We start from the raw sequence: 26,560 nt of genomic DNA, 5'->3' as shown, positions 1-26,560 counted from the left end.
CTTTATCATGAAGGGGTGTTGGATTTTGTCAAATGCCTTTTCTGCATCCAGTGAGATGATCATATGGTTTTTTTCTTTGAGTTTTTTTATATGGTGTATTACATTGACGGACTTTCGTATGTTGAACCACCCTTCCATCCCTGGAATGAATCCTACTTGATCATGGTGGATAATTGTTTTGATGTGAAACTAGGATAATTTTTAAGTGTTGTTTTATAATGAGTGTTTGAGACCATGGGAATGTTTGACATTGAATGAAAAAAATCTCGTATTGAACTAGTTTGTTTTATTTTATGCAGAGTCAAAAGGTTTAACATAAGCTGGTATTTTCTCAACAAGTGAAGTGTTATCCTGGAAGGGTAAGTATGTAATAAAATTACACATGCTAAACCACGCAATAACAGATTCTGGTTCGAGAAGTGAAGATTGGTGTAAAAGTCAGTTGTTTTGCTCACTCCAATTCTCAAGACCAAGCTTATTTCATTGTCTCATTGTTACTTTTAATGTGATGAGGAATATATTCCTGTGACACTAAATCACATGTCACAGAAGATTCATGACATAGTGGCTATGCTCAGTGCGAAAGGCCATCTCATGTTATAGAGTATGGTAGATGTAATCACTGCATAAAGTTTCCATGTTATGACATGAAGAAAGGAAATCGTTGAGGATATTTGGCAATAATGTTAGGAATTATTGACAAATTAACACAGGAATTTATATGGGAACATGAGAATCTACAAAGCATAAAATTATCTTGAGTAAAGGAAGATATTTATATTACTTTATTTCAAAATTTATCTCAGCATGAGAGCATCAGAAAGTTGTGCTCCTTGCGTAAAGACTGATCTGAAACAATTGAACATGTTGTTTCATACAAATATTAGTCTAACTTGTCAACTGAAGTTATGAAAATGACTGCTGTTTATTGGAACAGGATGGTATAGGTGATAGGGGAATATTTTGTTAAAAATTCCTTGAATTATTGGAATGACATTGTTGAACACCTGTAGAGCACTTGTCAAGTGTATACAGCTCTAGAGACCAGTATCCGGAAGCATAAGGGAAAACAACCACAACAAAAATCGCAAGAACAACAAAACACACTTAAGTCTGCTAAAAATGACGTTCCTTCCTTTTTAATTAAATTTCATTCAGGATTGTAGAAACTTATTTTAGAATATCTGTGCACTTTCACACAAAATTCTAACTTAACAAGAGATTTTTATGGTGCAAGTATGCACTAGCCTGCACATTGGGATATGCTTCTCATCCCTCCCCATTTTCAAAATGATGTCTTATCACTCTGATCATTCTTGAGCCAGAGCTTTCCTCAGTACTTAATAGTTTTCCATCCATTGGTCCTTCACCTGTTTCTTGGCTATAATGAATTTCCAAGAACCTCTAATATACTCTGATATAGCCTCCATCTCCCTAACAAGAAGATAATTTTAAAGTTTCTTTTCCTATCATAATGATCAGTTTTACAGACAGCTTACAAATAGTATTGTTTATAAAAACTAACACACAATTGCTCAAAATAACTGAGACTACACACACACACACACACACACACAGTGGCTTGATACTTGAAGATAAATTATGTGGCACTGAAGAATATATCTCCTATGAAACTTTGTCTCTTATTTTTCTATTTTGAGATATATTGGTAGAACAGTAGAATTAAAATCAATTCATGCTGTGGATATCGCTCTGTATAAATAAAATGCTGATTGGCTAGTAGCCAAGTAGGAAGTATAGGAGGGACAAGCAGAGAGAATTCTGGGAATTGGAAGTCTGGGGCAAATAGGACACTACCAGCCGCTGCCATGACAAGCAAGATAAAGGTACTTTTAAGCCACGATCCATGTGGCAACTTATAGACTAATAGAAATGGGTTAATTTAAGATATCATAACAGCTAGCAAGAAGCCTGAGCCTTTAGGCCAAGCAGTTTAAATAATCTAAGCGCCTGTGTGTTTATTTTATAATTGGACTCTTGGACTCCTGGAACAATTTCCAGGCATGGTGACATATGCATTTAATTCCAACTCTTTAAATGTAGAGGCACATTGTTCATTTTGAGTTTAACTCCTGCCAGGTCCACATAGTACATTTCTGGTCATCTAGGATTACATATTGAGAGCTGTCTCAACAATAACAAAAGTAAATAAACAAAATTAAAATAATAGTATCAAAATTATTTTTGATCTTTCTACATATTGAGTGGGAACAACAGGTTGCTGGTGTAGCAGCTTATATCTCAAACCACAGAAAAGAAGCAGAGAGAGCTAACTTGAAATATGAGCTTTTTGAAAAATCAATGACATGTAAAGGTTTTGCCTTATAATTGTCAGCTACAACCAAGGAAATAATAAAGAATCTTTAATGTCATTTTATTTGAGAACATAATTTTCTGAAGAAAGCCTGGTAAAAGTACATCCCATGAAATAAGGGAAAAGATTACTAAAGGTGAGTCCTTAAAAGTCTGTATTATATAAAGATAGATCTTAAACAAGGAACCATGGACAATTTCCAAGGGAGGAGAAAAAGAACAGAGTGATAAGAAGTGTGAAAGAGAAATTGTGGATCAGAAAGTATTACTTGTTGGGAAGGATGGAAGAATAAGTCAGAGGAGGAAACATGTGGAGGGATTAATAGTGTTAAAAACCTTCTGAAAAAGTACTTTTGCAGAGCTACTACTACTACTAATAATAATGATAATAATAATAATAATAATATATATATATAAACTCACACACACAAATGTAAAGAGTTTAAATGGATCAGCATGTCAGTTCTTATGCCAATACCATGCAGTTTTTATTACTATAACTCTGTAGCACAGCCTGAAATCAGGTATGGTGATAGCTACAGCAGTTCTTTTATTGTTTAGCATTGTTTTAGGAATCCTCCATTTTTTTTTCCATTGAAGTTAGGTATTGTTCTTTTAATGTCTCTAAAGAATTGTGTTGGAATTTTGATTGGGGTGCAATGAATCTTTAGATTGCTTTTGGTAGTATGACCATTTTACTATGTTGATAATACTAGGTGTCCTCACTAAGCATTTTAGCATGATGATTTGTACCTAGTCTTATTATAACTTGTAATGCTGTGTTCAGCTAATATACCAGGGAGGCCTGCTTTTTTATGAAGTGAAACAGAAGAAGAGCAGATATGGGCAAATGGATGGGAGCCTGGGAGGAGTGGAGGGAGAGGAAATTGTGTTAGGGTTTATCGAAAACTAAAAGCAAAAAAAGTAATGAATTTAAAAAAGAAAAAAGGTTAAATGAAGTTTCCATATAATGGGTCCCCAAAACCCCATTTAGATACCACAGTAGAGCAAATAGAGTTCAGTTCAATGAATTATGACCCTTTTTGATGTTGTGAGCTAATGAAATTCCAAAGAACCACAGATGGCTTTTTCATTGTTTGAGATTATCCTTTAATATCACTCACAGACCCTAGTGCATAAAATACCACATACCTCAGCCAGAGATCCAGGAGACACAATTTGGTACCTAATTCTGACCTTTGTCCTCAGTGGCTGACCTTCTTACTGATAAAAGATGCTATGCATGCTACCAGAGGAGAAAAGCATTCATCACTCTAACACAGCTAGGAACTTTGCAAGCTACAGTGATGACTGGCCTGGTAACACATGTTCAGTGCTATAAAATTGGCATAAATTTAATGAGAATAAGAAGCCCCTTTCTGATTTAAGATACTGGAAGAGTGTTGTTTATTGGTTTGCCACCTCTATTTTGCTCAGCCAGCTTTCTCACAGAGCCTAGGACCTTAGCCCTAGGATGGGAACACCCACAATTGGATGTTCCCTCCCCAAACAATCAGCAATTAAGAAAATGCTCTACAAGCTTGCCTATAGCCTGATTTATGGAGGCATTTTTTTTTAAATTGGGGTTCCTTCCTCTTAGGTATCTTCAGTTTGTGTGAAGTTGACAGGACACTATCCCATACCTTTTAACCCTTGTCAAGTACACATAAATATATCACTGCTTTTGCTTTTGTGGTCTTGCCCATAAAACCATATAAATAAATATCTCACAATATAAGTCTTTTAAAAACCTTAAAGGCCCATGCCTTATAAATTCAGTATTTTAAAAAATATCCAGTGTCTTTAAAATCAGAATTCTCTATGAGGCTCCCAAATTTCATTTTTACAAAAGTTTAAAAATATCTCAACTGTGGTTTCCTGAAAAATTAAAAAAAAAATACTCTCTTTCTTCAAGAGGGAAGAATCAAGGAACAATTTGAACAAAGCAAAGTCAAACTCCCATATGTTAAAAACTCAAATTATGATGTTTGGAATCAACTCACTGTCTTCAGGGCACCTCCCTAGAGTCTGGGTCACTTCTTCAGGTCTGTTCTCTGTAACATACACACAGCTTGTCTTCTAGGTTCTGACTGGCTCCATTCCACTGCTGCTACTGATCATGATGGTCATCACCTGGTATTCATAGCCTAAAAACACTGGGGAGCCTTGCTGAAACTGGGCTACACTTTCACTAATAGCCTCTCCTGGACTCTCTTCATAGCCTGCACCACAACCATACAGTGCCAGTCTCAGCTACACTCCTGGACTCCTCCATGTCTCCAAAAGCTGTGCCACTTAGGTGACACTTAGACTAGTAAGATCAGTAGCCAACAGGAGGTTCAAAAGTGTTCAATTCTGGAGCACAGCTTTTGTCTGCTGACCAGGAAGAAACACTTCCCAGAAGACTTCACTTTCATGATGCTGCAGGTCACTCATTGATCAAAACTGCTTGTTTAGCTCCAGATAGCCAGCATCCATTATCCAGGAAAGCAAAGTGTTCACTTTAGTACTTCTGATATCTCATTAATCACAGCTGATTCTTCATCCCCAGCTAACCAGAATTACTAATTTTTAGAGCAAATGGCCAGGTATCATCTTTGCTTCCATCTGACACTTCACAAACCAGGACATCTTCGTCTTCACTGCTCTCAATATTCTTATATCCCAAGCACCAATATAACAGTTCACTGAGCTCTTAAAACCTATATCTTTTATAGCCGAGTTAGAAAATCCTTCTAAACACTCCCCAAAACAACATGGTCTAGTCTGTCACAGCATCAGCACACTATCCTGGGGCAAACTTGTCATAGTTAGGCTATTGCCTATAGCCCAATCATGGTGACATTTCTTTAAAATAGAGATTTCTTCCTCATGATTGCTTTAGGTTTTGTTATATTGACCCGAGTCTATGCAGCCAAGTATGTACTTCTCAATAATTTGCTAAAAATACATATTAGCCCTTTCAAAGAAAAAAATATTTATGATTATTGTGTAAGCATGATATAGTGGAGTACAAGTGTGGGTATGCACATGTCACAATGTGAATATGGATGACAGAGGAAACCTTGTGGAATTAGTTTTTCTTTCAAAAGCTACATGTGTCCTGAAACCAAACTGAGGTGGTCAAGCTTCTACAAGAAGCACTTTAAACACTGGATCATGTTACTGTCCACAAAGATAGGTCTTATTCCATCAATCAACAGGCAGGGGCAGAATTGACTCTGTGAGTTCCAGGCCAATCTGGCTATGAAAATCACATTATACAAGATAATGATTAAGAGGGTAGTCAGAAATCATTTCTTGGAGCCCAGCATTTTCCCCTATGTAATTCTCTGTCAGATTCAATGTCCTGTTGACAAAGGTTTTCTCTCCTCTTTGTACTTCCTCTTCAATAGATATTTGTTTCTTTGTTGTACTGAACATTCTATGTGGTGTCATTTGTTCATTGCTGCTCTTTACTCCTAAGCTAATGGAGTCCTATTCAAAAATTTCATCTCAAATCTTTGTTTTTTAGAGTATTAAGTATATTTTCTACTAAAAGCTTTGGTATTTCAGGTATGACATTGAGGTCTTTGATCCATTGGGGTTTTGGAACTCAGTTTATGGGTTATTACTTTCCTCGTGAGTCCTGGAACCTGAACCCAGGTCTGCTGAAATAGCAATCATTGCTTGAATTCCAGTGCTACATTTCCATTAGCAACATATTTGTTTAAATACTTTTATCTGCTTTGAAATTATTTGTTGCGGATTTTTTTGCTTCTGTAGATGTCAGAAATGTTTGCCTGCAGATTTCTCTTTTTGTTTTATGGTTCCCTGGTTTTGGAATTAGAGTAATACTGTCTTTTTATAAGAAGTTTAGTGGTGCAACTACTTGTTATTGAATAATATTGAATAAGCATAAACTATTTGGGGTGTAAACTTGACTATGTCTGGAATTAACTAAAACTTAATTGTGGGACACACTTGTGAAGGCTTATTTTCTTGTTTGAGTCATTTGACGCATGAAGACCCAACTTAAATCTAAAACTTTTGAGATGGGTTATCCACCTTAAGAACAGGTGACAAGTGCTGGTGGCAGCTTATCTAAAGGATATGGAATAATGAAGCTCTTGTTCTTTGCCTGCTTGCCCTTACTGGCAAGTTTATTCCTTTACTGGCATTAGAGCCTACTATTGTGAGGTTCATACATAAACTGAAGACAAGCTGAGATATCCAGCTTCACAGACTTAAGTGTTTTCCTTAGAAGATTTGCTGTGGTCATAGTGTCTCTTCATAGCAATAGAAAGTCTAATTATGATAAGCATTGCTACGAGGGACTGGGGTATTCATGAGTTAGGCCTGTATGGTGATATTATGATTTTATTTGTATGTTAATAAACTTGCCTGGAGATCAGAGGTCATAGCCATTAAGCAGAAGGCAAGCAGTTGTAGCATATGCCCTTAACCTGCTCACATGTCAGGCCGAGGCTCTGTGAGGTCAAGAACATAGCAGAGCAAGGTGACCTGAACTTTTAATACCACAGAAAACTGGAGGTCTGTATAGACAGGCAGTGACAAGGAAGTCATGTAGCTGTGTTATAGCCAATGAGAAGGCAGAACAGAGAGGCAGTAAAAAGACAATCACACAGGAAGCAGGTCTCTCTCTCTGGGGGAAGCAATGGCACAAGGTAGCCAGATAAGGTAGTAGTGACTCTTGGCCCTAACTCTGTATTTGGCTCTGTGTTTCTTATTTCATAAGACCATTTAGAATTTTGTCTACAGGCCTAACCATGCTTTTGTTTAGGGTAATATAAACTCTGAATTTGGGTTAGGAAAGCAGTGGAATGCTTTCAGTGCTGCATAATGGACTGTCCTAGTAGGAGCATGGAAGGCAATGGTACTGTACATGCTTGATGAACTCGGAGGTGCTGTGGAATGTTCTGTATGGCAAATGTGTTGCTAATTAGTTAATAAATAAAACACTGATTGGCCATTGGCTAGGCAGGAAGTGTAGGCGGGACAAGGAGGAGAATAAAGCTGGGAAGTGGAAGGCTGAGTCAGGGAGACACTGCCAGCCGCCACGATGACAAGCAGCATGTGAAGATGCCGGTAAGCCACGAGCCATGTGGCAAGGTATAGATTAATGGAAATGGATTAATTTAAGCTGTAAGAACAGTTAGCAAGAAGCCTGCCATGGCCATACAGTTTGTAACCAGTATAAGTCTCTGTGTTTACTTGGTCGGGTCTGAGTGGCTGTGGGACTGGCGGGTGACAGAGATTTGTCCTGACTGTGGGCCAGGCAAGAAAACTCCAACTACAAATGGCGTCCAACGTGGTGGCAAGAGTTTCCACCTAAAACCTGAGAAAAGATTCTAAAACGGAGCTAAAAACAGTTCCTAATTGTCTCTCTCAAATGAGCGGCAGCTGCTGGTTTGAGCTACTGGTGGGTTCCTAGCGTGCGTGCTCGACCTGCCTATGGCGGGAATGAGGCCTTTGCAAGTGGCACTTTGAGCTGCATGGTGGATTTAGCCTTTGCTGGTGCAGAGCAAAGGGGGAGGTTTCTGGGCTACACGCTGCTTGGCTAAAAGCATAGACCCCCGATAGCTCCCAGAGCTGGCGGTAAACCATGGCCATGTTGGGAAGCTAAGGTGGGTGGAGCCAGCAGCCACAGCTGCTGCAGTTTAAGGCAATAGATTCACAATAAGACAGATTCAGATGTAATAGTTTACAATGTGTGTAAATGATACGTAGGCTTGAAAGAGACAAAAAAGATGATATATAGAGTTATAGAAACAAATACATAGTTTTAAAAAATAAAGTCTTTCAAGAGACAGTAAAGGTAGTATAAAAAATAAGCCATGTAAAAATGGATATTACACAGAGAATCTGCATTGTGTTGTCTTTGGGACTTGTAACTGCAGAAAAACATTTGATTGTAAAAGCTGTTGAGTTATGCCAAAATGTATATTTTAAAGGTACCTTGACTTCAAAATTTGGATATAAGGATATGTTACTTTGGAAAGGAGACTCTGCTTTTGTTTCCACAGAAAGCCAGAGGCTATGGATTTGTTCCAGATTAAGACACATCAGGTTTGACCAGCCAAGCCCCCTGAAAGGTCTCCAATGACACCATGGCCCAGATGATCCAACATCCAGAATGGTTTGAAGGCAACTGGCTCAGACGATACACCCTCATGGACTATTCCATAATCCTAAAATTTTCTTTGTTTCCCCATAAGATACAGCGCCCCCCTCCAGCAGGAAGTAGTAAGAGAAGCTATGCCCAAATTCCCAAATTGTATGTAATTTTACTTTGTTAAGGTTAAAACCTTCCTTTTGAAAAAAAAAGGGGGAAGTGCTGTGGAATGTTCTGTATGGCAAATGTGTTGCTAATTAGTTAATAAATAAAACACTGATTGGCCATTGGCTAGGCAGGAAGTGTAGGCGGGACAAGGAGGAGAATAAAGCTGGGAAGTGGAAGGCTGAGTCAGGGAGACGCTGCCAGCTGCCATGATGAGAAACGGAATGTAAAGATACCGGTAAGCCACGAGCCATGTGGCAAGGTATAGATTAATGGAAATGGATTAATTTAAGCTGTAAGAACAGTTAGCAAGAAGCCTGCCATGGCCATACAGTTTGTAACCAATATAAGTCTCTATGTTTACTTGGTCGGGTCTGAGTGGCTGTGGGACTGGCGGGTGACAGAGATTTGTCCTGACTGTGGGCCAGGCAGGAAAACTCCAACTACACGGAGGACCAAGAGGTTTTGTAGGAGAAGAATTTTAGTATGTCTTAGAGACTGGTCTTTTGATACTTTGGTAAAGAAAGTGTCTGCGTTTGCTACCTGAGGATAAAGTAAAGGATTTGGATTAATTCTGTTGGCAGAGGAAATCTCAAATCATCCTACTATAGACACTATAGTGTGGTTATTATTGGTAACACTAATCAGTATTTATAATGAAAGGAGCAAGCTGAGCAAGGTAAATTACAAACTGTAAATTTTGAGGTGAAAAAGAGCACCAGGAAGTAGAATGGAGCTAAATCCTGTGTTCAAGGAGATAAATGGATTAAGAAATGAAATATACCTTTTAGACATATTCCATCTTAGACTACTAGCAATAGTGGAGAGGATGACTGGGCTGGCTTACCCTGGTAATCAGATTGGTAAATACACTAACTGTCATCATAGAGCCTTTATCCAGTAACTGATAGAAGAAGATGTAGAAATCTACAGCCAAGTACCAGGCCCAGCTGCAGGAGTCCAGTCAAAGAGAGGGAAGAGGGGTTCTATGAGCAAGGAGCATGATGTGGACACCTACAGAGAAAACCAAATCAATCTAGTGAGAACTCATGAACTTTAGACCAACAGCTGTGAAGTCTGTACGGGACTGGACTAGGCCCTCTGCATAACTGACACAGTTATGTAGCTTGGTGTGCTTAAGGCCCACTGACAGTAAGATCAGAATCTATGCCTGGTGCGTGAGCTGGCTATTTGAAGTTCATTACCTATGGTGGGACACCTTGCACAGACTTGATGCAGGGGAAGGGGTTTGAACCTACCTCACCTGAATGCATCAGGCTTTGCTGACTCCCCATTGGAGGCTTTAGCTTTTTGGAGGAGGGAATGGGGGTGGGTTGGGGAAGAGGGGGACTGAGGAGGAGGAGAGTAGAGAGGGAGATTCATGGTTGGCATGTAAAATGAATAAAAACATTTCTTAATACAGGAAAAAAGAATAAAAAAATGGAATATAGGTAGTGATGACCTCCGGGCAAGGTCCAATCCAGCTAACTTTCCTAGTTGTGAAAAGGAAGTGAAGAAAGCTTAGAGTCAGGTCAGGAAGTTCATACCTTTTATTCTTGCACTGGGAAGGCAGAGGCTTGTGGATTGCTGAGTTTGAGGCCTGCCTGGTCTGTGGAGTAAGTTTCAGGACAGCCAAGCTTAAGCAGTAAAGAAAACTATGGAGCCTGGACTTCCACTCTGTACCAGAAGTGAGTGTCCGGGCTCAGCCTAGACCCCATTCCTGGGCACCAGATACTCTGGGGAAGACCTGCCCAACCTGGCTCCAGGTTCTGGCCACTGGGCAGGTTTCCTTCTATCCTTACCAGGAAGGCTCCCCTTCTCCAGACCCCTGACAGATGCTGCAATCTCCACGCCCTGCCCCCCACTCCCATCTGCCTGACACCCAGCTACTTCCTGAGACTTAGAGACCCCCAGCTCCCATCCTGCCCTGGACTACCCTTCTGGACAAGAGCTCCCATTCTGCCCCGGACTTCCCTTCTGGACAAGAGCTCCCATCATGTCCCAGACTTCCCTCTGAATAAGAGCTCCCATCCTGCCCTGGACTTCCCATCTGGACAAGAGTTCCGATCCTGTCCTGGAGTTCCCATTTGGACAAGAGAAATCCCATCTGGATAAGAGAACGAGACTTCCTGATTCTGTCAGCTCTGTCTAAACCAACTGCGCTGATAAGACCAAGAACAAACCACAGGGAGATGGGCAGACATCAAGGCAGAAGCACATACACCAAAATGAAGAGCAATACAGCATCACCAGAACCTAGCCCTCCTCCAACATCTTGACCTGAACATCAAAAATTGGAAGAAGCAGAAGAAAACAGCCTTATGAATAACATCATGAAGGAAGTAGAGGCTTATATAGAGGAAAAGACAAAATAATGGGAAGAACGTTATAAAAAAAACTAGAGGAAAGGACAAATAAAGTAGAAGAAAACAATAAAGTCCTGGAAGAAAACAACAAATCACTGAAAGAAAATCATGAAAATGCAATGAAACAAATGAAGGAAATAGTTCAAGACCTGAAAAGGGAAATAGAAAAAATGAAGAAGACACAAACAGAGGGAATGCTGGAAATAGAAAATCTGAGTAAAGGATCAGGAACTTCAGATGCAAGTATAACCAACAGAATGCAAGAGATGGAAGAGAGGATCTCTGGTGTTGAAGATACAGTAGAAGAAATAGATTCATCAGTCAAAGAAAACACTAAAGTCAGCAAAGTCATGAACCAAAATGTCCAAAAAATTTGGGACACCATGAAAAGGCCAAACCTAGGAATAATAGGGATAGAAGAAGGAGAAGAATACCAACTCAAAGGCACAGAAAATATATTCAAGAAGATCATAAAAGAAAACTTTCCCAACTTAAAGAAGGAAATGCCTATGAAGATACAAGAAGCCTATAGAACACCAAACAGACTAGACCCCCAAAAAAGTCCCCTCACCATATAATAATTAAACAACTAAACGTACAGAATAAAAAAGAATATTATGCACAGCTAAGGAAAAAGGCCAAGTGACTTATAAAGGCAAACCCATCAGAATAACACCTGATTTCTCAATGGAGACACTGAATACCAGAAGGACCTGGACAGGTGTAATGCAGACACTAAGAGACCATGGATGCCAGCCTAGACAAATATACCCAGCAAAAATTTCAAACATCATAGACGGAGTGAACAAGACATTCCAACACAATGCCAGATTTAAATAATACTTATCCACAAACCCAGTCCTACAGAAAGCACTAGAAGGAAAATTCCAACCTAAGAAAGTCAGATAGATCTTCAAAAACACAGGCAATAGATAAAACCACAGCAGTAAACCCCAAAGAATAGAAGTACACACACACTACCACCAAAAAATAACAGGAATGAACAATCACTGGACATTAATATCCCTTAATATCAAAGGACTTAATTCACCTATAAAAAGACATAGGCTTACAGAATGGATACAAAAACATGACCCATCTTTCTGCTGCATACAAGAAACACATCTTAAATTCAAAGATAGACACTATCTAAGAATAAAAGGCTGGGAAAAGACTTTCTATTCAAACGGTCTTAAGAAACAAGCGGGTGTAGCCATCGTGATATCCAGCAAAATAGACTTCAAACTAAAATCAATCAAAAGAGATCAAGAAGGGCATTACATACTCATCATAGGAAAGATTCACCAAGATGAAGTTTCAATTCTGAACATTTATACCTCAAACACAAGGGCACCCACATATGTAAAAGAAACATTACTAAAGCTTAAATAACATATAAAATCCCACACATTAATAGTGGGAGACTTTAACACCCCACTTTCACCACTAGACAGATCTCCCAAATCGAAACTTAACAGAGAAATAAAGGACTTAACTGATGTCATGACTCAAATGGACTTAATCGATATCTACAGAACATTGCATCCTAACAAAAAAGACTATACCTTATTCTCAGGACGCCTTGGGACCTTCTCTAAAATGGACCACATACTTGGCCCAAAGCAAATCTCTACAGATACAAAACAATTGGAATAACCTCCTGTGTTCTATCAGACCACCATGGTTTAAAGTTAGATTTCAACAACAACAAAAACTACAGAAAACCTACAATCTCATGGAAACTGAATAATGCTCAACTGAATCACCAATTGGTTAAAGAAGAAATAAAGAAAGAAATTAAAACTTCCTAGAGATTAACGAAAATGAAGATACCACATACCCAAACTGATGGGATACTATGAAAGCAGTGCTAAGAAGGAAATTCATAGCACTAAATGCCCACATAAAGAAGTTGGAGAAATCTCACACTAGTGACTTAACAGCACACCTGAAAGCTCTAGAACAAAAAGAAGCAAAGTCTCCCAGGAAGAATAGACGCCAGGAAATTATCAAAGTGAGAGCTGAAATCAATAAAATAGAAACAAAGAGAACAATACAAAAATTAATGAAGCAAAGAGTTGGTTCTTTGAGAAAATCAACAAGATAGACAAGCCCTTATCCAAACTAACCAAAAGACAGAGAGAGAGCATCCAAATTAACAAAATCGGAAATGAAAAGTGGGACATAACAACAGACATTGAGGAAATCCAGAGAATCATCAGGTCATACTTCAAAAACCTCTACTCCACAAAACTGGAAAACCTAAAAGAAATGGATAATTTTCTGCATAGGTACCACATACTTAAGTTAAATCAAGACCAGATAAACTATTTAAATAGTCCAATAACCCCTAAGGAAATAAAAACAGTCATTAAAAGTCTCCCAAGCAAAAAAAAGCCCAGGACCAGATGGTTTCAGCGCAGAATTCTATCCGATCTTCAAAGGAGAGTTAATACCAATACTCTCTAAATTGTTCCACACAATAGAAACAGAAGGAACATTACCAAACTCCTTCTATGAGGCTACAATTACCTTGATTCCTAAACCAAACAAGGATACAACAAAGAAAAAGAACTACAGACCGATCTCCCTCTTGAACATTGATGCAAAAATACTCAATAAAATACTGGCAAACAGACTCCAAGAACACATCAAAACAATTATCCACCATGATCAAGCAGGCTTCATCCCAGGGATGCAAGGGTGGTTCAACATACAAAAGTCCATCAATGTAATACACCATACAAACAAACTCAAAGAAAAAACCACATGATCATCTCACTAGATGCAGAAAAGGCATTTGGCAAAATCCAACACCCCTTCATGATAAAGGTCTTGGAGTGATCAGGAATACAGGGAACATACCTAAACATAATAAAGGCAGTTTATAGCAAGCCAACAGCCGACCTCAAATTGAATGGAGAGAAACTCAAAGCAATTCCACTAAAATCAGGAATGAAGCAAGGCTGTCGGCTCTCCCCATACTTATTCAATATAGTACTTGAAGTTCTAGCTAGAGCAATAAGACAACATAAGGAGATTAAGGGGATACAAAGTATAAAGGAAGAAGTCAATCTTTCCCTATTTGCAGATGACATGATATTATACTTGAGTTACACCATAGATTCAGCAAAGGAACTGATACAGCAAATAAACATCTTCAGCAACATGGCAGGATACAAGATCAACTCAAAAAAGTCAGTAGCCCTCCTCCTATATACAATTGAAAAAGAGGCTGAGAAGGACATCAGAGATACATCACCCTTTACAATAGCCACAAATGACATAAAATACCTTGGGGTAGCACTAACCAAGCAAGTGAAGGACCTATATGACAAGAACTTTAAGTCCCTGAAAAAATAAATTGAAGAAGACGTCAGAAAATGAAAAGATCTCCCATGCTCATGGAGAGGCAGGACTAACATAGTAAAAATGGAAATTTTACCAAAAGCAATCTACAGATTCAATGCAATCCCCATCAAAATACCAGCACAATACTTCACAGACCTGGAAAGAATAATACTCAACTTCATATGGAAAAACAAAAAACCAGGATAGCCAAACGAATCCTGTACAATAAAACAACCTATGGAGGCATCACGATCCCTGACTTCAAGTACTACTATAGAGCTACAGTAATAAAAACAGCTTGGTACTGGAATAAAATCTGACATGTGGACCAATGGAATTGAATTGAAATCCCTGACATTAATCCTCACACCTATGAACATATAATTTTTGACAAAGAAGCCAAAACTGTGCAATGGAAAAAAGAAAGCATCTTCAACAAATGGTGCTAGCATAACTGGATATCAACATGTAGAAGGCTGCAAATAGATCCATATCTATCACTGTGCACAAAACTTAAGTCCAAGTGGATCAAGGACCTCAACATAAATCCAGCTACTCTGAACCTGCTAGAAGAGAAAATAGGAAGTAGTCTTGAACGCATTGGCATAGGAGATCATTTCCTAAATATAACATCAGTAGCACAGACACTGAGAGAAGCAATTAATCAATGGGACCTCTTGAAACTGAGAAGCTTTTGGAGAGCAAAGGATACTGTCAACAAGGCAAAGTGACAGCCTACAGAGTGGGAAAATGTCTTTACCAACCCCACCTCTGACAGAGGACTAATATCCAGAATATATAAGGAACTCAAGAAATTAGACATCAAAATGCCCAACAGTCCAATTAAGAAATGGGCTATAGAACTAAACAGAGAATTCTCAACAGAGGAAACTCAAATGGCTGAAAGACATTTAAGAAATTGCTCAACATCCCTAATTATCAAGGAAATGCAAATCAAAATGAATCTGAGATACCACCTTATGCCTGTCAGAATGGCTAAGATCAAAAACACTGAAGACACCTTATGCTGAAGAGCATGTGGAGCTATGGGAATTCTCCTCCACTGTTGGTGAGAACACAAACTTGTACAACCACTTTGGAAATCAATATGGCACTTTCTAGAAAATTGGGAATCAATCTCGCCCAAGATCCAGCTATACCACTCTTGGGCATATACCCAAGGAATGCCCAATCATACCACAAGAGCACTTGCTCAGTTATGTTCATATCAGCATTATTTGTAATAGCCAGAACCTGGAAACAACCTAGATGCCCTTCAACTGAAGAATGGATAAACAAAATGTAGTACATATACACAGTGGAATACTACTCCGCAGAGAAAAACAATGACATCATGAGGTTTGCAGGCAAATGGATGGATCTAGAAAAAATCATCCTGAGTGAAGTAACCCAGAATTAGAAAGACAAACATGGTATGTACTTTCTCATAGGAGGATACTAGATGTGGAACAAGGATGACTAGATTGCTACTCACATCACCAGGGAGGCTACCTGGAAAACAGGACCCCAAGAAAAACATGGGGATCGCCCAATGATGGAGAAGTGGAAGAGATCTACATGAACAGCCTGGACATGAGTGGGAGTAATGAAGGGTGAGGGTGGAGGGAAAGACAGCTTGGGGGAGGGGAAGATCCCAGTTGGTTCAAGAACAGAGAGGGAGAACAAGGAATAGGAGTTCATGGTATGAAGACCACATGAGAATAGGAAGAAACAAAGTGCTAGAGAGGCCCACAGAAATCCACAAAGATATCCCCACAACAGACTGCTGGCAGTGGTCGAGAGACACCCTGAACTGACCTACTCTGGTGATGGGATGGCCAAGCACCCTAATTGTCGTGCTAGAAACCCCATCCAAACACTGAGGGATCTGGATGCAGAGATCCATGGCTAGGCCCCTGGTGGATCTCTGGGAGTCCAGTTAGCGAGAATGAGGAGGGTTTATATGAGCGAGAATTGTTGAGACCAATTTTGGATAAAGCACAGGGACAAATAGCCAAACGAATGGAAACACATGAACTATGAACCAATGGCTGAGGAGTTCCCAACTGGATCAGGCCCTCTGAATGGGTGAGACAGTTGATTGGTTTAATCTGTTTGGGAGGCATCCAGGCAGTGAGACTGGGTCCTGTGCTCATTGCACAAGTTGGCTGTTTGAAACCTGGGGCTTATACAAGGTCGCTTGGCTTGGCCTGGGAGGAGGGGACCGGGCCTGCCTGGACTGAGTTTACCAGGTTGATCTCAGTCCTTAGGGGAGGCTTTGCCTTGGATGCGGTGGGAATAGGGGGTAGGCTGGGGGGAAGTGGAGGGGGGCGGGAGGAGGGAGAACAAAGGAATCAGTGGCTGATATGTAGAACTGAGTTGTATTGTAAAATAAAATGAAATTAAATTTTAAAAAAGCCAGTTTACACTAAACCTATAGCTAACATCAACATAAACAGAGAAAAATTCAAAGCATTTCCACTAAAATCAGGAACAAGACACATGACTGTCCACTCTTTCCATATCTATTCAATATAGCATTTGGAGTTCTAGCTAGAGCAATAAGACAACTAAAGTAGATCAAGGGGATACAAATTGGAAAGAAGAAGTCAAAGTAATGTTATTTGCAGCTGAGGTGATAATATACATAAGTGACCCCATAATTATACCAGGAAACTCCTACATCTGATTAACACCTTCAGTAATGTGGCAAGATACAAGATTAAAAACAACAAACAAATGTAGAGAAAAGCATAGATGAAAGTGGTTATGGAGTTTGCCTGCTCACATAAGAAAAATACTGAGGCCAGGCATGTGTCAGGGAGTGTCCCTGAATGCAGGCCAAGCGATATCATTTGGTGAAGCTATGGAACTGAAGCCTGTATTGCCTTGGAAAACCCAAGACGTTAGAAATGCCAGAGTTATAGGATACCTGCTGAGGAGCACTGATAACTGGGAATGGAACTAGCTCAATGAACGAAATGTGTTGTAGTCAACAAAGCTGAATGGAGTTGCAGATTTGAAGAGGGTTTTCAGATTGGAAAGGAGAAGCAGAGTTTGTAGTTTGTGCAGATGATTTTCAGTAAGCCACTGCCATTAAATGCTTTCTTCATAAGAGTTACCATGGTCATGGTGTCTTTTCATAGCAATAGAAACCCTAACTAAGACACCAGAAGATTTAAACAAAATCCAAACACTCATTTTCTGTTTCACCAAGAAGAAATTTAAAATCAGGTAAGTGGAATGAAAGGAAATTGTTCCTTGAGTAAATTGACTCCAGCAGCTGGGAGAATCTTCTATCTTTCCGCTCCATTTACACTTACTTGCTGTGGGCATTTTGTATTATAGAAAGGACAACCAGTTACACACCATTGAAGAACTGAAGGAAGACAGAATATTTGTACCTCACCAAATTTCTTATCTAAAATCTTATTCAGATTAATTTATTTTGTCTTATGAGTGTAGTCTTCCCTATCTGTGTTTGGTTAATCTGTTTATATTCATTACCAAGATTGTGGTCTCTAAAATCCCTACTTTGTTTTTAAAAGTGGAGCTCTACACTTTACCTTTTCTTATTTACATATGTATAGAATGCTATTCACCACACAGTGATAACCATAGTCAAATATGGAAATACTGACAAATATTCAAGTAAATAAACTTATAATTTAATAAAGTAAGAAAGTATAGGACCGATAGAACAAAACACAATGGTATACCATAATACGAACATGTTTATGAGAAGAAAGCAGCAGAAATCTTATGTGAGAAATGCACTGGCTTTCCTATATTAAGAATCATAGACACAGAGAGAGTTTCTATTACTGTCTTTCTCTCTATCTCTCTTTTCTGTCATCATTAGCTCATTTTTCTCCTATAAAGATAGGATAGTTTACATGGATAAACAATTAAAAATTTATAGACAAATGATAAATCAGATAATCAGGGTAGTAGGTCTTAATGATTTGTTTCTTAACTTCTGCTGTTTTATCTTGCCTTCTCCAATACTGTAACATTTCCTTCCTAAATCAGAGATTTTAGGTAAAATGAAAGCCCTTAAAATATTACAACATTCATTACTGTGTGGTTACATATTCTAACATCTGTTTTCTATGTGTAAGTTTCAGCAAGATTAAGTACTAACTTGTGCTGTGGGATGTTCTGTATGGCAAATGTGTTGCTGATTAGTCAATAAATAAAACACTGATTGGCCATTGGCTAGGCAGGAAGTGTAGGTGGAACAAGGAGGAGAATAAAGCTGGGAAGTAGAAGGCTGAGTCAGAGAGACACTGCCAGCCGCCATGATGACAAACAGCAAGTGAAGATGCTGGTAAGCCACAAGCCACGTGGCAAGGTATAGATTAATGGAAATGGATTGATTTAAGCAGTAAGAACAGTTAGCAAGAAGCCTGCCACGGCCATACAGTTTGAAACCAATATAAGTCTCTGTGTTTACTTGGTCAGGTCTGAGAGGTTGTGGGACTGGTGGGTGGCAGAGATTTATCCTGACTGTGGGCCAGGCAGGAAAACTCTAGCTACAAACTTGTGTCTTCAATGCCTTCATTGGTAAATGACACTATAAAGGGGAATCATTCAGCCTTTCTGTGACTGCTGCACTTAGTTGTTATCTCACATTGTTTTCCTGATCTAGCTCACAAAGACTGATGTCCCACATGATTTAACTACTTACCAGGTGACACTTTGTAACTAAAAACATTTTGAACTTCACATGATAATGTTTACTTCATATATTTCTAAGACAAGAAAAAATTCAAACCATTTATTGCAATTGAATTGGAAAATGAAAGAATTAGGGGCCCAGATTCAGAAAAATTTCAAAGGGATAGACTATATTAAATCAGGATATGCAGCTGTGATCCTTCAGTAAGTGTTTCAAGAAAGGGAGAAAGTTCTTTGAAACTAGGATAATTTTTAAATGTTGTTTTATAACGAGTGTTTGAGACCATGGGAATGTTTGACATTGAATGAAAAAATCTCCTATTGAACTAGTTTATTGGAAAATTGCAAATAAAAAGATACAGTTGATAAACAAAAGAGGAATAACAAAGCCTAATACTGGGTGGGTTTGGGGAGGAAAGCTAGGGGGCAGAAGAAGGGAAGAGAGGGGACCTGTGGTTGGTATGTAAAAGAAATAAAACATTTCTTAAGGAAAAAAAAACACAATACAGCATCAAAAAAATGAACATCAATATTACCCAAAATGTTTAAAGTTTTTGGATTACTACAATATACACAGTTGAAAATCTTCAATATTGAAGAAGCAGGATAGAAAATTACATTATTTTATAATTCTACAGAAATTAGTAGTGCATTACACACCAAATACTACTTGGAAAATATGTTACCACTATGAAATTCAGAAAATATTAAGTAACAAAAGATTGAAACTGCCAGGAAGAAAAAGTTGTGAACATTTTCACTGTGGGTTACATGTTGAAAGACTTGGTAGTATGTTTTAGACCTGTGGAAATTTTCCAGAAGCTTGTTTAAATAGCCTCAAGATGAGCCAAAGGAAATCAGATTGAGAGGGTCACCACTGCTCTTCTCATCATGCCCTCACAGTGGAAACCAAAGATTGAACCTTCTGTCCAGCTTCACCTCCTCCCCACCACTTCCCAGAACCTTCAGTTTTCTAGAAGGATGGCAGAAACATTGCAAATGGTGCTTCCCATCTCTGTAGCTATCCAGTGCAGATTTCAACAGGGTAACAGGGGCCAGGAGACTTCACTGAATATTCAGAAAACTCTGTGACATCCATCACACGTGAAAACCCATGAAAGCTTTAACTTAAGAGATTTCCTTAGTCTTGTGCACCATAGAGCAACTGAAGAGATAAATGATATTCATAAAAGCATAGCATATCCTTGATCAGACTTATTCATTTGTGTTTTTGCATTCATGGTTTGTGTAGGAATGGCAGGAAAAGATGACATTGTCAAGTATTCCTTCTGTCTTTATAAGGAAGCCTGATTAGGATCCCTCTACTCTAGAAATTACGTATTACATTCCATAATGAAATAAAAATTGAAAACTTCTTCTCTACAGAGCACAGTAATTTTTCCTTAGGCACCATATTTCTTTTCATAAGTTTTAAATGACCTTTCCCTCAGATCCTTCATTTTCTTGGATGGTAGGTGGAACTCTGATCACAGGAGTCACTGAAACCTTGAGTTTAAGTGTCCATGGAATTCTGAAATATGGGAGAGGCCTGTAGTTCTACCAGTATTACATAGTTCATTTTCAATCACTATAGCTGTAATTTATGCAGAATCAAACGATTTAACATAAGCTGGTATTTTCTCAACAAGTGAAGTGTTAGCCTGGAAGGGTAAGAATGTTATAAAATTACACATTCTAAACAAGCAGTTACAGATTCTGGTTTGAGAAGTGAAGATTGGAGTAAGAATTAGTTGTTTTTCTCACTCTAAGTCTCAAGACCAAGCTTATTTCATTGTCTCATTGTTACTTTTAATGTGATAAGGAATATATTCTCATGACACTAAAACACATGTCACAGAAGATTCATGACATAGTGGCTATCCTCAGTCTGAAAGGTCATCTCATGTCATAGAGGATGGTAGATGCATAAACTTTATACATAAACTGCATAAAGTTTCCATGTTATGACATGAAGAAAGGAAATCCCTGATGATATTTGGCAATAATGTTAGGAATGATTGACAAATTAACACAGGAATTTATATGGGAACATGAGAATCTACAAAGCATAAAATTATCTTGAGGAAAGGAAGATATTCATGTTACTCTATTTCAAAATTTATGTCAGCATGAGAGCATCAGAAAGTTGTGCTACTTGTGTAAAGACTGATCTGAAACAATTGAACATGTTGCTTCAAACAAATATTAATCTAACTTGTCAAGTGAAGTTATGAAAATATTACTGCTGTTCATTGGAACAGGATGGTATAGGTGATAGGGGAATATTTTGTTAAAAATTCCTTGAATTATTGAAATGACATTGTTGAACACCTGTAGAGCACTTTTCAAGTGTATGCAGCCTTAGAGACCAGTATCCAGAAGTATAAGGGAAAACAAACACAACAAAATTGGCAAGAACAACAAAACACACTTAAGCCTCCTAAAAATGATATTCCTTCTTTTTTAATTAAATTTCATTCAGGATTGTACAAACTTGTTTTAGGATATCTGTGCACTTTTACATAAAATTCTATCTTAACAAGAGACATTTTTATGGTGCAAGTATGTACCAGCCTGCAACATTGGAATATGCTTCTCATCCCTCCCCATTTTCAAAATGATGTCTTATCACTCTGATCTTTCTTGAGCCAGAGTCTTCATCAGTACTTAAAAGTTTTCTATCCATTGGTCCTTCACCTGTTTCTTGGCTATAATGAATTTCCAAGAACCTCTAATATACTCTGATATAGCCTCCATCTCCCTAACAAGAAGATAATTTTGATTTTTCTTTTCCTATCATCATGAACAGTTTTACAGACAGCTTACAAATAGTATTGTTTTTAAAAACTAACACACAATTGCTCAAAATAACTGAAACTACACACACACACACATACACACACACATACACAGTGGCTTGATACTTGAAGATAAATTATGTGGCACTGAAGAATATGTCTCCTATGAAACTTTGTCTCTTTTTTTTCTATTTTGAGATATATTGGTAGAATTATGATGGAACAGTAGAATTAAAATCAATTCATGCTGTGGATATTGCGCTGTATAAATATAATGCCGATTGGCCAGTAGCCAGGTAGGAAGTATAGGAGGGACAAACAGAGAGGAGAATTCTGGGAAGTGGAAGGCTGAGGCAGAGAGACACTACCTGCTGCTGCCATGACAAGCAAGACATAAGGTACTGGTAAGCCACGAGCCACGTGGCAACTTATAGACTAATAGAAATGGGTTAATTTAAGATATGAGAACAGCTAGCAAGTAGTCTGAGCCTTTAGGCCAAACAGTTTAAATAATATAAGCATCTGTGTGTTTATTTTATAACTGAGCTGTTGGACTTCCGGGACATGGTGGGACCCAGGGAGAAAACTCCAGCTACAAATTCATACCCACCTTAATCATACCCTTTCCTTTTTTTCTATTCTTGAAACAAAAATCAAATGAATAAAAAATACGTGAATATTTAAAAAAGAATAAGAACCACAAATACAGAGCCCATTAAAAACACAAAATCAAACACCATAATGCACAAGCCAACCACCAGCAAAACCAAAAAAACCGAGGCAAAGCAATAGTAGACAAAACTCTACAGAAATACATTGATTTTGCTTTGTGTTTTCCATCAACTGCTAGGCATGATTTGTAGCCTTAAATGTGGTTAAAATACCCAATGGGATGCCAGGGTGTAGCTGGAAGAGTTCTTGCTCAGCATGCACAAAACCCTGGGTTTTATGTTAACACTGCATAAACAGGAGTGATGCACACCTCTAATGCAAGCATTCAAGTGGTGGAAGCACAGGGATCAGGAGTACAAGATCATTCTTGGTACAACATAATTTCCAGGCCAGCCTGTGACATATGACTCTGTTTAAATAAAAAAGAAAGAAAGGAAGGAAGAAGAAATAAAACAAAATATTTAACAGACTTAAAATCAATTTCAGCTGAGTGTGGTGGCCAATGTTTTTTAATCCTCAGCACCAGAGAGGCAGAGTCAGGTGGATCTCCAAGAGTTTGAGGCCAGCCTGGTCTATAGAGAGAAGTGCAGGACAGCCAAGGCAACACAAAGAAACCCTTCTTGAAAAAACCAAACCGCCCAACCAAATAAAATAAATGTTAATATACCAGTCAAAGACTTATTGCATATTGTATGCAAACACAGCAACACAATTTCACAAACATCAAATTATTTAATTTTAAAATTATACCTTTATTGCTTATGTGTGCATTAACACACACACACACAGAGAGAGAGAGAGAGAGAGAGAGAGAGAGAGAGAGAGAGAGAGAGAGAAAGAGAGAGAGAGAGAAAGAGAGAGAGAGAGAGAGAGAGAGAGAGAGAGAGAGAGAGAGAGAGAGAGAGAGAGGAACACACACACATTTTATGTTTCATGTGTGGAGGTCAAAGGGTTCATTAAAATAGGCATTTCTCTCCTTCCATCACATGGATCCCTGGTATTAAATTCAAGTTGACTAAGTTAGCAGCAAGAACTTTTACTAGCTGACTATCTTTTATGGCCTTAAACAGTGATTTTTTTAAATAAATAATTATTTTTTTGTAAAAAAAAATACAGTTTAAATATATTTTTAGTTCATGCAATAAATAGCTTTTTTCATTCCTTTCCTCCAAATCATCCCACATAACCCTCCACTCTCTCCATTAAATTAATGAGCTCTTTTTTCCTACAGAAGTTACTGTATGTATATTTTTATACATACATATATTTATACAAAAACTTATTCCTATATATAACCTGTGCAGTCTGTATAATGTTACTTGTATGTATGTCTTCAGGGATGACCATTTGGCATTGCACAATGAGTTGATGTGCTTTTCCTGGGGAAGATCACTGCTCCTACTCCCAGGTATCCATAGTTGCCTATCCAATTTGGCAAATTCAGTGGTATCACCCTTGGTCAGCACTTTTTTTAGTCCTGAAATATATTTTGATTAAATTATTTTGATAATAAATGATATATATATATATATAATATTTGAAATATATTTTGATAAATATAATTTGGTATTAATTTTGATATTAATTAATTTTATCCTCCACAAAACTTCTAGATCCTCAACATCTCCCTAGCCATGTAATTTCACGTTTCTCTCCCTCTTTCCACAGTAGAAAAGAAAAAATTCCTGATATTTGAAACAATATAAATAAATCTAAAATGTGTAGAATAACACTTATTGAGAATATAATGTGGAAAATTCAGGCATAAATTATTGCACACAGCAATTCATGTAACAAAATTGGAGCATGAACAGTGATGATATCAAGGAGAAGTGGTTCCATGGCCTCTATATGGGGAACCAAGCATGCAAGCAGTGCTGATATGAGGATGGCATGTCCATGGGACAGTTTCTGATAGCTGCCTACCCCCAAGTGCCATGAGATGATTTGCCTTTTTGCTATATTGGCGAGAGTATGGTCTTTCTCATGGGTGTCATAGTGTGCCATTATGTTTAACAAATCTGAGAATCGAATGTTCTTAGGGACAATCCCATAGTGGATATCTGCGTATACATGATATTCAAAGTCATGTCTACAAATAAATAGGGTTCACCTTGTAAGTGTGGATATATCCTTAAAATGATTGATGAACTAAACTTTATATCACCATCCATAAAAGTAGGGCATAATGATTATGATTATATTCAAGTTGTGGAACCTGTTGAGTGGCCTTTTTCTTGGACAGTGAGATTTCTAGACATGCTGAGTTGTCTGTATAGAAATAATTTGCTCTGCAAGAGATGAGTTACTGTGAGTAAAAGACATGAATATGCATTCATCCTGTGATTTGGCAAAAGCATTTAAAAATGAAGGATGGGATTCAGTGTTGACTTATCTGTTTCTGTTTTTGTTTTTGAACAGGGTTTTACTATGTAGTCCTGTCTAAGTGGGGACACTGTAACTATTCAATTCAGGCTGGCCTCAAATGCAGAGAGATCTACCTTCCTGTCTGTTTGAATTCTGGGAATAAAGGTGTGTATTCGACCACAATGGGTCATTTTTAATAGCCTTAAGTATACAGGGAAAAGGGAATAACATTCTAATTTTACTAAAGTTCACATTCTTGGAGCCAAAGACTTGCAACCCATACAAAGAATCATATAGTGAAGAGGGTTACAGTGAGTTATAAATGGTAAAATATTTTACTCAGGTTTAAGTGTTACTATACAGAGAGGGAAAATTTATGATTCATTATACAGCCAGGGACCCTAATGATGGCCCAATAGAGGAAAGTAAAATAATTAGTGAACATTCTGCATCAGAATTGCTTAACTTGCCAAAATTTTTGTGTTGATATTGTTTTTATTGTTGTTTTGAGACAGGAAAACGTTATTTACATCTGGCTGGTCTGTAATTTGCAATGCAGACCAGGGTGGCCTAAAATTCAAGGAGATCAATTGGTCTGATTGGGAATCAATCTCGCCCAAGATCCAGCTATACCACTTTGGGCATATACCCAAGGAATGCCCATTCATACCACAAGGTCACTTGCTCAGCTATGTTCATATTAGCATTGTTTGTAATAGCCAGAACCTGGAAACAGCCTAGATGCCCTTCAACTGAAGAATGGATAAATAAATTGTGGTACATATACACAATGGAATACTACTCAGCAGAGAAAAACAATGACATCATGAGGTTTGCAAGCAAATGGATGGATCTAGAAAACATCATCCTGAGTGAGGTAACCCAGACTCAGAAAGACAAACATGGTATGTACTCACTCTTAAGAGGATACTAGATGTGGAACAAAGATGACTGGACTGCTACTCACAACACCAGGGAGGCTACCTGGAAAACATGACCCCAAGAAAGATACAGGGATCGTCCAATGATGGAGTAATGAAAGAGATCTATATGAACAGCCTGGATGTGAGTGGGGTTATTGAAGGACGAGGGTCGAGGGAAAGACAGCTTGGGGGAGCGGGAGATCCCAGATGGATCAACAACAGAGAGGGAGAACAAGGAATAGGAGACCATGGTAAATGAAGACCACATGAGAATAGGAAGAAGCAAAGTGCTAGAGAGGCCCACAGAAATCCACAAAAATGTCCCCAAAATAGACTACTCTCAATGGTTAACAGACTGCCCGAACTGACATACTCTGGTGATAGGATGGCCAAACACCCTAATTGCTGTGATAGAAACCCCATCCAATGACTGAGGGAACTGGATGCAGAGATCCACGGCTAGGCCCCGAATGGAGCTCCGGGAGTCCAATTAGCAACAAAGAGGAGGGTTTATATGAGCGAGAATTGTTGAGACCAAGGTTGGATAAAGCACAGGGACAAATAGCCAAACGAATCAAAACACATGAACTATGAACCAATGGCTGAGGAGCCTCCAACTTGATCAGGCCCTCTGAATGTGTGAGACAGTTGATTGGCTTCATCTGTTTGGGAGTCACCCAGACAGTGGTACAGGGTCCTATGCTCAGTGCATGAGATGGCTGTTTGAAGCCTGGGGCTTATGCAGGGAAGCTTGGCTCAGCCTGGGAGGAGGGGACTGGACCTGCCTGG

At 38.5% G+C, this 26,560-nt stretch overlaps 1 long non-coding RNA gene across 1 annotated transcript; it reads left to right on the top strand.

Annotated features, from left to right (window-relative positions):
* The first annotated feature begins 249 nt into the window (after positions 1–249).
* LOC128094933 (uncharacterized) lies at positions 250–26,560 on the top strand. The gene is made up of 3 exons (XR_008213110.1): positions 250–359; positions 24,903–25,013; positions 25,364–26,560. It is a non-coding gene; the product is annotated as an uncharacterized LOC128094933 (long non-coding RNA).

Source organism: Peromyscus californicus, unplaced genomic scaffold, assembly GCF_007827085.1.
Source record: "Peromyscus californicus insignis strain IS unplaced genomic scaffold, ASM782708v3 Scaffold_4__1_contigs__length_199733344, whole genome shotgun sequence".
Lineage (NCBI taxonomy): Eukaryota > Metazoa > Chordata > Mammalia > Rodentia > Cricetidae > Peromyscus > Peromyscus californicus.
The sequence above is the reverse complement of the archived record's forward strand: the minus strand, read 5'-3'. Positions and strand labels throughout refer to the sequence as shown.